The sequence below is a fragment of the Onychostruthus taczanowskii genome, unplaced genomic scaffold (genome assembly GCF_017590055.1).
Source record: "Onychostruthus taczanowskii isolate IOZ18803 unplaced genomic scaffold, ASM1759005v1 scaffold135, whole genome shotgun sequence".
NCBI lineage: Eukaryota > Metazoa > Chordata > Aves > Passeriformes > Passeridae > Onychostruthus > Onychostruthus taczanowskii.
In genome coordinates, this window is record NW_024498518.1 from 933,352 (window position 1) to 949,293 (window position 15,942).

The 15,942-nt window shown below is 46.9% G+C and overlaps 1 protein-coding gene across 3 annotated transcripts in view; it reads right to left on the reverse strand.

Annotated features, from left to right (window-relative positions):
- ADARB1 (adenosine deaminase RNA specific B1) overlaps positions 1–14,917 on the reverse strand; it is a 60,395-nt gene extending 45,478 nt beyond the window's left edge. Inside the window, exon 1 of one of the 3 annotated variants that reach the window (XM_041397083.1) lies at positions 14,882–14,917. The gene's annotated coding sequence lies outside the window, so the exon portion shown is untranslated. Of the gene's footprint in view, positions 1–427; positions 504–14,231; positions 14,355–14,881 lie in introns of those variants that run through there. The other 2 variants (XM_041397084.1, XM_041397085.1) reach the window with 2 other exon arrangements.
- Positions 14,918–15,942: the final 1,025 nt, after the last annotated feature.

Genomic DNA, 15,942 nt, shown 5'->3' on the forward strand with positions numbered 1-15,942 from the left:
TTGATGTTTTCTCTATAGCTAGTGTTTAAATATTTACATTACTCATTTAGCTGCTCTAAACATTAGTCAAACTTTAACAGTCCAACAGTGCAACCTCCAGACTAAGCAGCAGCTTTTAAAAGGCAACAGAATTTAAGAAGTCAGTTGTAATTTCTCTGTTTGGTATTAGCAGTTTTTAGACAACAGCTAAAAAAGAAAATTAAGCTATTTTTTACTACAGACAAATTGTGGACAAGAATTTAGGCTACAGGAGCAGCAGAGACAGGACAACCCACTCATCCCACCACACTGACCAGTTCTGACACTGGAAGATGCCCCACTTTGGAGCAGATGTTGCTGCACCAACTTGATAAAACTGCTGAAAGCTCTTCTCAATGCTACAGTGCTCAAGCAGGTTTTCAGCTTAACACAGTCAAACAAAAAATACCTGTAAAACTTCCTTCAAGCTTGTTCTACACATGTACAGCACCTACTCAAGGAATGCAAATCTTTCTTCCTTTGAACAGCAGCAGTATTTTCCAGCTTTCACAACAAGGCAGACTTGATTATTTTCATTCTCACTCCCACCCTAGGGCAAAGATTAGATGCATGTGAACACTTTGTAGTTAGCATTAGTCTTCAGAAAAATGCCTCAGAAATCAATGTTTAATAAAAGATGCCAAATAATTATCACTCAGTTTAACAGTGTTCAAACCCACGAGGTTATGTTGTGCATTGAGGATGTGTGAGTATCTTCTCTGGCTGGTACCTGGGAAGTCACTCTTCACAGTCCTTAAATAAAATTTATTGCTTCAGGAGTGTCAGAACTTTATTCCTAGACCTCTGCTTTTAAAACAGGTTGGCATGGCTGTGCCACTGCCTCCAGCCTCCTAGTGTAACAAGAGATTGCTGACAAAGCTGGGAGACAGACTGGGAATTAGCAGTGGTGGGATGAAGTGTGCATACTAAGCCAGGCTTAAAGTGATACACCCTTCACTGGGAGCTCCCAGACCATGCCTACAGCCTCAAGAACCAATGTGACTTATTCCTGGACTTAAAAGCAGGACACCAAGAGATGCCAAGTGTTACCTCTCAGCACCTGACAGAAGACAAGTGACGTGACAGAGATTTAAACCACCCCCCCTGCTGAAAAGATCCAAGAGGCAAAGACAGATCCATACACAAATCACTGCAGGAAAAAACATCTTATGCAGCCCAGACAACAAATGTCTTCAGTTTTGTTGACCAGAGGCAACTTGACTGCAGTATTGCCCCAAGATGAAGATAAAACAGTAGAAGAGAGTGCTGCAACTTCAGTAAAAAGACCAAGGTAAAATGTACAAGCTGGAAACAAGGCTTAACATAGTCACTGATTGTGCCCATTTTATACAGTCTCAGAACAGTTTGGGTTGGAAGGGATCTTAAAGACCACCTTGTTCCAACCCCTGCCACCAGCAGGGGACATCTTCCCGGACAGGGACACCTTCCACTATCCCAGGTTGCTCCAGGCCTTGTCAACCCTGCCCTTGGACACTTGTGGATGGGGCAGCCACAGCTCCTCTGGGTGACCTGTGTCAGGGCCTCACCACCCTCAGAGGCAAGAATTTCTTCCCAATATGCCATCCCTCTCCAGCTCTCCTGGAGCCCTTTTATGCATTGGAAGGGCCTCTAAGGTCCCCCCAGAGTCTTTTCTTCTCCAGGTGAACACCCCAGCTATCCCAGCCTGTCTCCAGAGCAGAGGGGCTCCAGCCCCTGGAGCACCTCCAAGGTCTCCTCTGGACCAACTCTAACTGGCTCATGTCTTTCTTGTCCAGAGGACCCCAAACCTGGACTCAGTACTCCAGGTGGAGACCCAAGTGGACAGAGGAGGAATTTTGGGCTTATCCTTTGACTCCCATTCTCCAGCAGCCTGCAGCACACCAACAGCTTCCCCCATGTTAGATACAGCACAAACTGCATCTGCTGTGCACAAAATGCCAGAAAGCACAAACTACACTGGAGGGGAAAAAAATCATGGATTGCACAAGTGCACCCATCAACAGCCTTTTTACCAGGCTTAACATTATTTTTAAATATATGTTATGCAAGTAACATGGAAGAGCTTTAGAGCTCTTTATTCCTTTAGCTTTAACTTGCACCTTACAAGAACTCCATGCACAGGGAAGTTAAAAGACTGAAAGAAACCTGCATCATGCTGTTTTCCCAACAAAGGATTGGGTTAGCTGGAAAACATGTTTCCAAGTCAGTTGTTTTCTTGCTGCTTCTCTATGGATATTAATTTTGTGCTCTGGGCAGAGCTGGAGACTGCAGAGGAGTGATGCAGGGATTGAACCACACCACAGCAAGGACTCTGGGCACATGGTGGCTCTCACCTCACCACATCGGACAAGGAAAAGACACCAAGTGTCCCAGCGCAGCAGGAAGTCAAAAAAACAGTGGCAGCATCTTAAACTGAGTTTCCTTCTCCACAAAGGCCCACTCTGAGGCTGTCCCAGAGGGGGAACATGGCAGCAGCAAACTAAACTAGAAGCACCCCACATTTGTGACTCAAGTCTCACTGACAGTCTGCATCTCCATAGTGGTGACTTCCAGGATCTGTCTCATCCCAGCAAGGTTTTAGGAAGAACAAGCTCCTGGACTTCTAAGAATATCAAAGTGCTTCATTTCACTTTTACAGTCACATTTCTGCTTTTCTCCTACTAAAATGTGAGCAGATTTGAAGAACTTCAAGCTAACTTTTTATGCATCTTGACTTCCCGCCAGTCTTCTGAGATCCTGGAAGCCTTCCTCAGGATCTGCCCTGCAACTGGCTGTCAGGGATCTCTCTAACAAAAGACTGACATAATCTGCCCCTTCCTGAGCAGTCCCTTGAGTTATTCAACATCAAATTACTGTATGTTAAAGAAACAAAAAAATAAAAACCAAAAAACCCAAAACAAAACAAAAAAATCCCCACCACCAACCATACTTCTGGTGTAAAATCTGAGTGCCATCACCGCTCGGGTGTGTGGGCAGAGTGTTTGCCATCACAGAATATCAGACATTTTCCAGCCACGTTGTGCAGAAATGGGATTTACCACCTTCATATTCAAGAAACTGTAATACAGCCCAAAGTTGGACAAGACAAGCCAGGAAAACACCCAGAAGATTTTGGATAGGGCAGGAGGAAATCGAGAGAGAGGGAAGATGCTGACATGATCAGGCACAGGTCAGAACCTGTGATCTATGTCACACAACATGGAATCATAGAATCACTAAAACTGGAAAATACCTCTAAGATCATTTAGTCCAGCTCTTAAGACAGAACCTCCATTATTCACAACTGAACCATGTTCCTGGTGCCACATCTACACACCTTCTGAACACTTCCAGGGATGGCGACTCCACCACTGCCCTGGGGAGCCTGTGCCAGTGCCTGGCCACCCTTCCAGTGAAGAAATTTTTCCTACTAGTTAATCTAAACATGCTCTGGCACAACTTGAGGCCATTTCCTCTGGTCCTGTCACTTGCTGTCTGAGAGAAGAGATCTATCCCTACCTGGCTACAACCTACTGTGAGGGAGCTGCAGGGAGCAATAAGGTCCCCCTTGAACAAAAAGCACATCAGAGGGCAACTGGACCAAAACTTGTGGGTGTATCAAGACAGTGACTCAAAACTACATCAGACAGTTTTGATGTGTTCCCCCCAAGACCTGAGATGTTGGGAGGTAACTCATACATAAATTTTCATTAGCTTTTTTGAGTTCAGATAAAAATTGATACATAACAAATAATGTTAGGTTATCTGAAAAGCTGATTATTAAAAGTTGTTCCTGATAGCCAAAGAAAACAAGACAAATGGGAGTTAAAATACTTTCACCTAAGTTATTTCCACAAAGTAGCCCCAAAGAATCTCCCAGCAAGACAAACCTGAAACTATTTAAAGGGCAAAAATGAATAAGTAGTTAAAGTTCCAGATCATACAATCCAAGACTGGTTTTGGTTGGAAGGGACCTCATCTCATTCCAAATCAAACACCTTTAACTATCCCAGGGTGCTCCAAGCTCGGTCCAACCTGGCCTTGAACACATCCAGGGATGGGGCAGCCACAGCTTCAGCCTGTGCATACATGACCCTGCCCAACTTTGCCACCTCTTGCAAATCAGCATCACATCACAAAGCAGAAGGCAAACAGAGAAGGACTACAGGGTGGTACATGGCACAGGGAGTTTAAGAGAAGTACCCTAAAGTACTGCTCAGTCAAGAAGAACAAATCAGAGTCTGACTGTACAAATACAGGAGAAAAGGGAAACAATTATCAGTCCTGGAAGGGAGCACTGTACAGAATCAAAAGCAAGAAACAGTCTATGCTTTTCAGGCAGAATTGATACATGCTGCAAATGTTGGCAGAGCAAGTACACTGGATTAGCCAAGCACATCCATCCTTCTACAGCCCTCCAGAAAGCACATCTGGGTGGCCCCAGGAGAAGGGCAGAGCTGCCATCCTCCCACATGTGCCACAGGAAGGCAGCAGCCAGGCAGTGCCCACCACCAAGCAGCCAGGACCTGCACAGGAAGGACAACAAATCAAAGAAACACCAGCCTTCACCTGGGACATGGGTGAAGGACTGAAGAAATCACTCGCCTGTGATTTTGCTGGACACCAGAGAGTTGTGTCCTCCCTCAGTTCTATTTCCACTCCAGACAAAAATGGAGCCACCCAAGATGCCTGCTGCCATCCCCCCCATCTCACAGGGAACACACATACCACCACCACATCCTTCCTCTGTCTCTGCTGCTCCCAACACCTACAGCAGCACAGGCACAAGGTCCAAGGATGACACCCCCAGAGGTCCCCAAGATTTTGAAACAGCAGCAGATTACCAAGGAGACCGGCACTGCTTCTGCACAACCTGTGATGCACCTGCTCCAGGTAAGAGGATGGAAAATCCCCATTTCCCTGGCACACCAACCCAGGGGAGCAAATAACTCAAGAGATAACATTTCCTTCAGATTCAGGACAACAAAACCACAGAGAGAAAGAGCCATTTAATGCCATCAAGAATACTTAAGAGATCTCAGCCACAGAAGGAAAGAGTCTATCAGTTCACATGCCAAAAAACCTCCATGTTGAATCTGGATTATGAACCTACTTTAGTGACCTTTTACTGCAGTTATTTTTAGACTGAAGTTTTTATTCTGGACAAAGTACTGAAGATAAAATATTATACATATGCATGTATTTTTAATATATGCACATACTGCATGCATTTTTTGTGAAGTAAAGAAGCAGCTGCTGATTCAGAAACACAGATAGTTGGCTGTTCTCTCAAGGATAACCTATGCACTGTGAACATGCACTTTACAAGAAACCAAGTCTTAGCTCTGGGAGGTGAAATCCTCCAATAAGAACATCAGCAGCCTCCTAAGACAGATCCAAAAGTCATTTATTTAAAACCACCCCAGTGCACACATATTAAAGTAGCACTCACTAGCAATGCTGCCAGGACAACTGCTGGAGCAAGAGGTTTTTGTATGCATTTTAAGTACCACTAAAATACCCATTAATACAATTTTTGTATTTTGTATTTTTACAATTTATGTCCAATTTGGACTACAGCAACGTACCAAACCTAGGCAAGAAAACACCAGAAGACAGCAAGGAAGGTCTGTGACCCAGGGAGATGTAAAAATACCCAAGCCAAGGCCATAAATAACACTGAGGAGCTCTGCTACACTGAAAGCCACCAGAAGAAAAACTCCTTTCCCTACTTTCTACCACAGCATTCTAAAAGCTATGACCTTGAAAATACTGGCTATTTCTCTTTAGCTTTAAAAGCAGCCTGCTTCAGCTAAGCTGTCCTACAGATCAGGTGATACTCTGGCAAGAGAGCAACAGTCAATAGCCCTATTCCTCAACAGAGCTTTTATTATAATAATCAAATGTACTTCTAGTTCCTTCCATACTCACTGAAAGCCATCAAGAGCAATTACTTAAAAAATGTTCTCACAGCTATTGGGGAACCTCGCTTAAATCTGGAAAGCAAACTTTAAAAGAAAGCAAATCTATTGAACAAAAGACTGAAGAAAGAACATAATGAAAGGAGAACAAACCACAGCTCTTCTTGGGGTTGTCCTGTGCAGGGCCAGGAGCTGGACTCAACAATCTTTGTGGGTCTCTTCCAACTCTGGCTATTCTATGAACCCTGAACTTGAAAACTTGCTGAAAACCATCAAGGGCATCACAGATGCTGAGAGCAGCTGTGGGTGTTTATACCCAGGCTGGGCAACTGGCCCCAAAAGAGTCATGGCCCACCTTCAGCTGAGCTGAGGAAGCCAAAGGAGATGGAAAATAAGCAGTGGGGTGGGAATATTATCCAGTAACACTGGGTATTATCTGGGCTGCAAAAAAAAGCCAGCTAGCCATCGTGATCTGAAACACAGTGATGAGAGGAAAAAAAGTACAGAGTTATAGGAACACCAGCGATATTTACTGAAGTTGCTTATCTATATCTATCACACATACTAATACTAAAAAAATCTATGAAATATAATTTATATAGCATCTTGTGTAAGTGGGATGTGGCAGGACCAGGAGGGCAGAACGAGCCTCCCTCCTCCCTCCCGGCAGCAGCAAGCATCCGCAGCTCGGCGGCCCCGGCCCCGCTCGGTACCACGGAGAGCTCCCTCCCTTCTTCCGAAAATGGAAAACCAAAGGTTTGCCACCAAACAATCGTTTTCCCTTCCAAGCAGGGAAAAAAAAACCAAAAAAACCATCTCACAGACTTTATCTGAGGAATTTGTACGCAGAAAAAGTTCTCTTGACAGCACAGAAGTTACGTGCATGAAGAATGATGCTGCTGTCCAAATATATGAATAAATTACCATCTTGGCAATAAACACAAGCCAAAGCTCAAAAGAAGTATTTCATTTCCAGGCAAGTTCATTCATAGATCTTACTAATAGTGAACCTGATTCCTTTAGGAACTCAGGAGCAGCAGAAGGAAAAGCATATAAGAAGATTAGGTTAATACTATATTTAAACATATGTAAGGACAGTGAATGAAATAGTGATTATTCACTCATTTAATTCAAGAAAAACAACAACCTACTAAGAATAGCTTTCAGGGGATAAAAGAAGATAAACTAGGCTGCACCAGGAAAAAACAAAAACAACAGAGCTACAGTAGCCCTTACTATCCTTCGTTATCCATATTTGTCAGCACTTAGGTCTGGGGAAATCAACTTGGATATAAAAGCATCAAACAGGGACAAACTACCCAAAGGTTTCCAGACTAATGCACCCTTTCCCCCAGTTGGGAAGCTTTCCCAACTCATTATCATCCTCATGGAAAACAGCAGAGTTGCATTTAACATAACAGATTTTTGCAAGAGTTTCAAAGACACGAGAAACAACAGATTTTGCAGATTTGATGGAAGGACCTGACAGTGCTCATGAAATAGAGAGGGGGAGCTACTGGGCTTGAACTCCCACCAATTCCAACATGTACGGTAGATTATGGAGTGAAGATGGGATTTTCTCCATTTTCACAAATGGTTTTTCTGGGAGACTGCACCCCTTTGGCAGCGCTTTGCCAAAAGCACAGGCACACGCTCCCAAGCAGACCTTGCTGCTTTGGCTTGCATCAGCTGTGCTTTTCTGTCTCGTGTTCTTGAGAGCCGCTAATTCAGTGAAGGGTCCCGATTTAGCTTCTTATTAATCAAACTCTGAACAGCCATTAGCAACAGAAGCACAATCCAATCACAAACTTAGAGGCAGTGGACATGCCCCTAGAGCTCATCTCTGCATTCACCCTCCTCCAAAGGGAACCTGTGCAAGCTGCCCCACCTCAGGCACAGAGGTGGAGACATGCAGGATTGTCACAGAATCATGGAATCATCAAATCTGGAAAAGACCTCAATAACCATTGAGCCTAACCAGGTCCACCACTAAGCTATGTCCCTGTGTGCCACATCTACATGTTTTTGTAGACTCAGAAGCATGCTCCCAACTCCAATTAAAACACTGGCATACACACCCAAGCCACAACTGCCAGGATCACTGCTTTGAGTTAAGCATTAATTTCCAGCTCCTCTTTGTTACCAAAACACAGTATCACATGACATCAAACTGCAGAACACCACTTGGCACCGGTGAGCAGCGGGAGACAAAAAGCATCTGTAAAAATATCACTACAAGAAGGTCTGTATAATATACAGTAAATCCCAGGAAAGCCTCTTTGCTGCCAGCACTGGAAGGATGGTTCTGCTGGCTGTAAAAGCGCTTCCAAACCAAGAGAGGGGCTGCAGCCCCAGAGAAGACATCAAAGCCACCATGGCTGAGAAAATACAAGCATGGTGCCACACAGCTGCTCTGAAAAGCTTACAGGTAAAAAAATCAGGAATATGCTCTAGTCCAGCTGGAAAAGATGACTGTGGTTTAACAGAGAATAATGATTCTGCAGTTGCCTGTGGCTCCACACCTGTGAACACCCAGACTGTGCAGACTCCACAGGCAACAGGTCCAAGGGGCTGCAAACCCAGTATCCAAAATGTGCTGCTCAATCAGCCCACAAGTTTTAGCTACCAAAACTACCAAAATTAAGGGAGAAAAATTTGTCTTCCAGATTCAGAAACTATGGCAAAGGAGATCTCTCCCTACTTAACACACCTTGGTAATTTCCATACTGTGGGAAACACCCTTGCTATGAAGTGCCTTCCAGGTGTAAACTTGACCAAAGGCTATCAGGGCTATAAAAGTGAGTAAGCACCCAACAAAAGAAGCTATCTCCTCCTCCTTTGATCTCCCTGAATGAGCTACTTGTGCATATCAAGAGCAAGCCTTAAAACCTGGGCAGTGGAGGAGGGCTATAACCCTGGTTCCCTCACTGAGCCAGCTTTATTGCAAGTTTCTCCCAAACAAATCACAGTTCAGCCACCGGCTTATATTAATTCTTCTCATTTTTCAGGTATTTAAATATACCAGCACTGATCCTTTAGCTGTGAAAAACATGGCAGCTCTAAGGCCAAAAGCAGCATTCAAATGTGTTATCTTAGTCCAGTTTTGATCAGAATGTTTTAACTGGAGATCCTGCTATGCTCTTACTGGGAGCCATCTAAAGAGTTTTAGAGTTGTTTTATTAAGTACGCAGTATCTGTGCTCAATGTTCGAGGTGAAAAATTAAATCACATTTTGATACAGAATGGCCTCCATAAACAAGGTTTTATAAAATCTACATCTAAAGAAAGTCAAAGGTATTTTTCCCCTCTAATAGTTTTCCAGTAGATCATGCACTAGAGCACAACTAAGCAAGGAAAAAGCAGCAAAACCTTAAAGGCTCATTGGCTAATAAACTTGAAGTGCTGAATAAATCAACCTAAATCAAAATTAACCTCATTTTAGACACATTGAACACTTTCAGGAGAAGCCCTTCAGAATGGCAGAGGCAAGTATTAACTATCTCTGCAAATCTCAAAACCTACACAGACTAAAAGAGAAAAAATATACCCCTGGTTGAGGCTGCCTCACAATTGCTATGTAAAAACTTCATATTCACATTACATGTGACAAAAGAAAGAAACTAGTGTTTAGCATACATGTTTGTTCTCTTTTTGATCAAATTTGAAACAGTTCATCTCTTTTCAGATGTAATATGACAAAACTAATAGCAGAAAGGAGGAGCCACTGGTAAATTGAGTTTGGAACAAAGACAAATTGACATTGGTATAGCACTCACACATAATTTTACCCAAGACCCATCATAAAATTGTTTACGCAACTTAGAAGTACCATAATAACAAAAGCACCAGGCAGCAAAGTAATCAGAAAGTACCTTCTGCCATGCAGCACCAAACTCACCCCCAACTGAGGAATATTTCTACTTTAAATTCAAAATATGGTATATTCCTCACATGTTTTCTCCAAATGAGGATACTCAGGATACTCTTCATCTTACCTCAGTCCAAGAACTCCATTCTGTTAAAGTCTCTTTAAAATTAACTAAACCCAACAATTCCTCCGCAATCTGCTGAGCAGCTCTTCCTTTTGCACCTCTGCCAAAAGCACTCTGCATGGAAAAATCCTGACCCGAGTGCTTTCCTACACCTATAAAAGGACATTATTCCAAACAACTGCAAGAGCCTTCATAGGGAAATTTAAAATCTTTGCTCTGTCTCCCCCGTGCTTCAGCCCGCAGGGGCAGGGTGAGGGACTGTACCTAAACCTTTTGTTTTCTTCCATCAACTATGATGATGCAAGATTGCTCTTTAGATCACTCCTCTCCGTTTTCACAGAGGAAAACAAGGGATACTTAGGAAAATAAGGACCTACCTTTTACTGGAACTACTTATGAAACTTGATTTCCTGTTTGTCTCATTACCACAGAGCTCCTCTGATGTCCAATAATATTTGCACTCCAGCAACAGCTTTTCTTTCAGCAGAGCACTCATCTGAGATTTCCTTCCTCACAGACTCTTGTGCTCACACAACTCAGTACTTACCTGTGACAAATCCACTCTCTTGCCAAATCTGATGGACTTTTCAAGGTGTTGAACAATTTCATTCAAGGGCACTAACAGTGTGATGCCAGGCAATGAGAAATTGAGCTTAGAAGCAGAGGAAGACGGCCAGAGTTCCCAATAAAGACATTTTTTATGAAGCAATCCTGAGCTGGAAGTATAGACAGCTCTCAACTACAGAGTTACCCTGGAGCATCAGGGAAGACAAAAAAAACTCCAAAAGAAAAACAAAGCACCTTTCCTCTTCAAGCACATAAAGCTTAAAAAGTAATTGAAAAGTAAGTAATTTAAAATAAAGAGGGAACACAAGCCACAAAGATGAAACGATAATACTTGCACACAGGAGAAGCTTCTTGTCTCAGAGCTCCCTGGCACTTGCACAGATGCTCAGCATCACACAGAAAAAAAGCTCAGTAACAACCAACTTCCACCAACACACACAATTGAGGAAAGCAGCCTGACATTCCCAAACCCCTGTAAGCAGGTGATACTCACAGAGGACAGCTCTGGAATGAGGTTACAGGCACACCCTGGCTGTGCTGGCAGCAGGCTGGCTGTGCATTCGAGGGGACAGCACTGAGTCACAGCCCTGGGCAGGCAGCACTGACTCAGCCCTGCGCTCCTGCTGGGAACAGAAGCTCAAGGTAACCCCGGCAGCTTTTGTGGAGGAGATGGATTCCCTTGGCCTGGGGACAGACACACACCACAGCTGACCCAGAGGCACAGAACAGGAAAAGATCCTGAATCCCTCTGCAAGCAGACATTCTTAAGAGGATGACTGTACCAAGCATCCTCTGAGCTCCCACAGTAATAGCAGTTACATGAGTTTCTTGGGTTTTTTTTTACTTAATTGTTACTTAAATGCACTCATGTGCTGCTGCTCTGGTCAGCTACAGCCCCAAATACTCATATCTGGCTCCTGCTAGCTCCCACAGCCTGCTGATGACCTCTTTAAGGACTTAAATTGCAAAAACAACTATTTCTCATACCTACCATACAAAAAACATTCACTAAAAGGATTTAAAAAATGTTAAACAGCAGCAAAGAGAAAAAAAAAAAAACAGCCACGCTGTCTCCAAACAGGAAAGAAACTTTTGCTTTAGAATGCCATTTCACTTGCTTACATAATCATTTCACCAAGGTTTTTTTGGGGTTTTTTTTTTGGTCAGGCAGCATTTCTACTATAAAGGTATTTCCTTTAAAACCAAGATACATAAATGACAGCATCCACTGATAAATACAGCCCAAACCTACAGCTTCAATCATCAGTACTTAAATATAAGCTGAAATCCACACTGCAGCAGCTGGATGGCCTGAGTTTCAAACGTGCCAAGCACCTACCGGTTTCAGAAGCTGCAGGAATAGCAAGAGCTGTGATCTCTCTTCATCAGACCAGACATCCTCAGGCATCCAAGCAAAGACCCTCAGATTCCTGCACCACCATGACTTCAAACACAAGAGCCTAACAAGGCAAGCACCGGGGGACAACCCATTTCAGCCTCACCTGAAACCACCCTGGCACCAGCATCAACCCAGCCCTTGTGGCCAGGGAAAGATTCCCCACCTGAAGCACAACCAGCACTGCCATCCCCAAAACCTCCTCAAGGCACAGGTGACACTGACAGCACTGATTGCTGAGAGGGCATGTCACACTCATGGTCTGTCCCAGGGCTCTCTCACAGCAGTGTTTGCCATCACCCTGTTCAGCAGAACTCCTCGTTCCCATGCGGAATCTCTGACTGGGTGACTGGGAACAATTACAGGCAGCAGCCTGGGGTTTGCCAAGTGTAGGCATCAGTTTGCTAGGGAGTAGCAGAGCCTCACCTGGTCCCAGTCCCAAACTGTCTGAACTAGTAAGCCCAGCCATTTAGGCTTTACTCACTTAAACCAAAACATGATTTTTAAAAAAAGTCCCATTTAGTTAAAAGTCCTCCAGAAGACCTTTGTGCTCATAGCAAGCCAGAGGCCTGCCACTGAGGGCTCATGGAACTGCATTTCCATTCCCAAAACACAGCCCACAAAAGGGCGCTCAACTTCCAACTGAGCAGATAAATCTGGATAACTGGGGGCAGAGGGCTGGGGTCTGTGAGCAGTGTGACCAAAGCTGAGACAGTCCTGTTTCCAACACTGAGCACAATGGTACCTTCTCAGAAAACAAGTGCTCGCAGAGCAAACACTGCTCCTGCCGAAAAAGTTAGTGATTTTTTTTCTCTCTCAAGCTGAGGAGCCAGTGCTCTTGAACGTCAGCAACATAGAGAAGCCTTGGCCAGCATGCTGGCTGCTGAAAACAAACCCCAAAAAGCACGTGCACTGAAAACAAACCATAAAATGCACGTGCACTGAAAATAAACCCCAAAAAGCACATGCACTGAAAACAAACCCCAAAAAGCACGTGCACGTGAGAGGCTGGGCCAATGCTCAACTGTCACGCTCTGATAAACCACCCAGCACAATGTGAGAACACTCCTCGTGCCATCCTCCCTCCTAACTCCTGAAAGCAAGAATGGTGTGCTCACACAGCTGCATCCTGGGACACTTGGAAGGCATCCCAGGAAGGACCAGCACAACCAGGATCACACCCAAGCTGCTCCGTCCCTGTCTCACGGAAAACTGTGGAGCTGGAGCACAGATGAACGGGGCTCTGTGCTGAACTCACAGGGGGCAGTGCCTCAGAGCAGGGCTGATGCAGTCACCTGGCAGAGCCCACTGCTAGCCATCTCCAGCTGAGCATGGCTTTCACGGGAAAACCAGGACTGCTCAACTTTGGGCTGTCATAGGAGCAGTGGGAAGCTTTTCTGTGCAGCTGTGCCAGCCCTGAACAGCGAGGGTTACTGAGCCTTGCCTCTGGTCAGTGCACACAACTGGCAGAAGGGCCAAGAAACATAGTTCACTGCAGAGGAAAAAAAAAAAAGTTAGACAGAAGATTTGGCAAATCCCCCAAAGGCATCTGTCTTGGACATCCCAAAAGCAACAACAGTCATTCAAAATATGAGTTGTTTATACTACGAGGCTCATTACACAGAGGCCTGCCTATTTTTAGAGGTAGATATCGCTACAACTGAGTGCTAGATAAACCCAAACAATTATTTTAAAGGGGTATTCCATCACTAATTATTCTAAACATCTTGTGCGTCCAGGAAGGTTGGCCTGCTGCCACTCTCCAGCATAAAACAGCTCCAAGAACAATGCTACAACTTCACTCTCAGGAGTGACAGAGTAACTCACAGAGCAAGCAGGGCGCCTGGGAGATGCCAACAGCTCCAGTAAGCCCACTACCACTTGGACAAAATAAAAACCAGTAAGACATGAAACCCTAATATTGTTTATGCTAAAAAATTACATGAAGTTGTATTTCCTTTATAGACCACCAAAACAGTAGATAAAAATTAAAAAAAAAAAAAAAAAAAAATTAAGCCCAGGCCAAGGACCAGCATGGTTGATGGTGGCTCATCCATCGATTCTTGGTTTCACCAGCCTGAGTGCAGAGTCCTGAATGCTCTGTAGACCCTCTCTGCCATGAGCAGTGCTTCCCTCACCTGAGTCCCGACAGCTACAAGGTGAAGCTGGGCAGAGAGCAGGAGCAGCCCAGGCCAGCGGTGCCCCTCGGGCACCAGGCAGGCGCCCTTTGGAAACCTTTCATCTCTGTTATTTTAAGCAAAGCAGACTTTGAAAAGCACAACCACCGATCTCACGACTGCAGTTTTGCTCCAGCACACCACAAATCCAACCAAATCCCAAAGGAACAACGAAACCCACCGGGGGCCACGGCAACAGATGGAGAAGGGCTCCGCTGGGGTTATCCAGCCGGGAAGGAAGGCGCTGGGATGTGCAGCCGCGTTTCACGCCCGAGCTGCTCTCCAAGGACGCGCCGCCTCCCCACTGCAGAGGGCGGGCGGCGGTGCCGGGGGCGGCCGGACCCGGCGACGCCGGCGGAGCACGGCGGCGGCCCGGGGGTACCGGGAGAAGGGCAGGGCGGCCGAACCGCCCCCCGCGGCAGCGGCTGCCCCGCACGGAGCTTCTCCGCTCCCCGCGGCCCCGGGCGGCCGGGGCGGGCGCCCGGACGGGCGGCCGGAGCCGCTGTGGAGCTGCCCGGGTCGGGCGGCCGGGACCGAACTTCCCGTGGTTCCGCCACCCCCGAAACGGCCCCAGCGCCGCCGCCGCGGCCCCTGCCCGGGGGAGCCCGCCCGGGCGCCCGCCCCCGCCGGGAACGGCCGGGCCCCGCTCCGCGCCGCACTGCGCCCCCGCACCGGCACCGGCACCTGCACCGCGGCCCGGCCCGCCCGGCTCCCGCCGTCCTCAACAGGTGCGGGGCGGCCCGGCCAGCCGCTACCGGCACCTGCCACCGCGTCAGGACCTGGACAGGTCCCGCGGGGCGCTCCCGCCCCGCCGCCGCAGCCCGGGCTCACCTCTGGCCGCGCCGCTGCCCGGGCCCCGCCGCCGCGCGGTGCGCGGTCCGCCCCCCCCGAGCGCCCACAGCCGAGCCCGGCCGGGCCCCCCAGCCCCGCAGCCCCGGGCCGCACCCCGGGACCCCACACCCGACGGGTCCCGCACCAGCCCCCACTGCCGGGGCACCCCGCACCTCCCACGGGGCCCAAGCACTGAGCCTCTGCCATTCCAGCGTTATCCTGGATGCGGTGTCCGTGTCCGAGCGCAAGAGGAGAAGGCCAAACAGTGTTTTGCAGAAGCGGTGGGAGATGCCCGCCCATCATCAGTCAGGTTCGTCGGTGCTCCCACCACGTGTACGGCTCTTGATGTGTGTCAGGGCTTCATTCTCCTGCGGCACGGGGGATCCGAAAAGGATTAAATAACTGCTTTACACCTTGGCTCTGTGTGACAGCAGGCTGGGAACGAGGGCATGGGGTCACCCAGGGAGCAGATTTCTGACCTGCACTTTGCTCTTGACATAGAATCCCAGAATGGATCAGGTTGGAAGGGACCTTCAAGCTCTTCCCATTCCACCCTCTGCCACAGGCAAGGGCACCTTCCACCATTTGCACCAAGCCCTGTCCAAACTGGCCTGGAACACTTCAGGGATGGGGCAACCACAGCTCCTCCGGGCAACCTGTGCCAGGGCCTCACTACCTTCACAGCCACGAATTTTGTCCCAATATCCAATCCAAACCTACTCTCTGTCAGTTTAAAACCACTGCAGATCACTGCAGTTGAAAGGCACCTGCAGGTCCTGAGCCCAGCTCAGCCCATAGGATGCTGCAGGACACAGAGGAATGCAACGCTGGCCTTGCTCTCCTCAGTTTTTGTGGTTCAGGATCTTTACCCCACCAGGAGCTAGGATTCAGGCTTGCAAAAGCCAATTCCGGCTTGCAGCCTGATATCATTCCTCATCTCTTCCCTTCAGAGCACTTTCATCACATCCCAAAATCTCATTCCTAGCCACAGTTGACTACTGACATCAGCTGGTCAGAGAAATCTTTCCCAGCTTTCTGTCCCTTTGAGGTTACCTGGCCAC